We start from the raw sequence: 575 nt of genomic DNA on the forward strand, positions 1-575 counted from the left end.
GACAGGCATATAGGTTTCTCAAGAGGCAGGTCAGGTGGTCTGGTATTCCCATCTCTTTCAGAATTTTCCACAGTTGATTGTGATCCACACAGTCAAAGGCTTTGGCATAGTCAATAAAGCAGAAATAGATGTTTTTTGGAACTCTCTTGCTTTTCGATGACCCAGCAGATGTTGGCAGTTTGATCTCTGGTTCCTCTGCCTTTTCTAAAACTAGCTTGCACATCCGGAATTTCATGGTTCACGTATTGCTGAAGCCTGGCTTGGAGCATTTTGAGCATTACTTCACTAGCGTGTGAGACGAGTGCAGTTGTGCGGGAGTCTGAGCGTTCTTTGCCTTAGTACAGAGCTTCCGATGAGTTGTTCTGTTGTGTAATCACTAGCTCTGGGCTTAAAGAAACTAAGGTCGAATGTGACTAAGACTAAGGAATGTGAAAAAAAGTTTGTCCTTTTCTCCTGCTGAGAGCCCCAGACCCCTTTCTCCTCGCTGGGGACCCTGGACTTCTTATCACTCTACCTGAGAATGAACCTTCTCACTGTGTAGGGTGTAAAGAGTATGCCCAAGCCCAGGCCTTGGC

General features: G+C 46.1%; 2 protein-coding genes across 2 annotated transcripts in view; one reads left to right on the top strand and one right to left on the bottom strand.

Moving 5' to 3' along the window:
* Positions 1-575, bottom strand: part of LOC104981222 (aflatoxin B1 aldehyde reductase member 2-like) — a gene marked incomplete at its 5' end in the record, with an annotated part of 43219 nt that overhangs the window by 17187 nt on the left and 25457 nt on the right. The window lies entirely within an intron of this gene.
* The window catches only part of LOC104981211 (aflatoxin B1 aldehyde reductase member 4-like), a 12433-nt gene that overhangs the window by 8915 nt on the left and 2943 nt on the right, over positions 1-575 (top strand). The window lies entirely within an intron of this gene.

The sequence above is a fragment of the Bison bison genome, unplaced genomic scaffold, assembly GCF_000754665.1.
Source record: "Bison bison bison isolate TAMUID 2011002044 unplaced genomic scaffold, Bison_UMD1.0 scf7180017864516, whole genome shotgun sequence".
NCBI classification, from domain to species: Eukaryota; Metazoa; Chordata; class Mammalia; order Artiodactyla; family Bovidae; genus Bison; species Bison bison.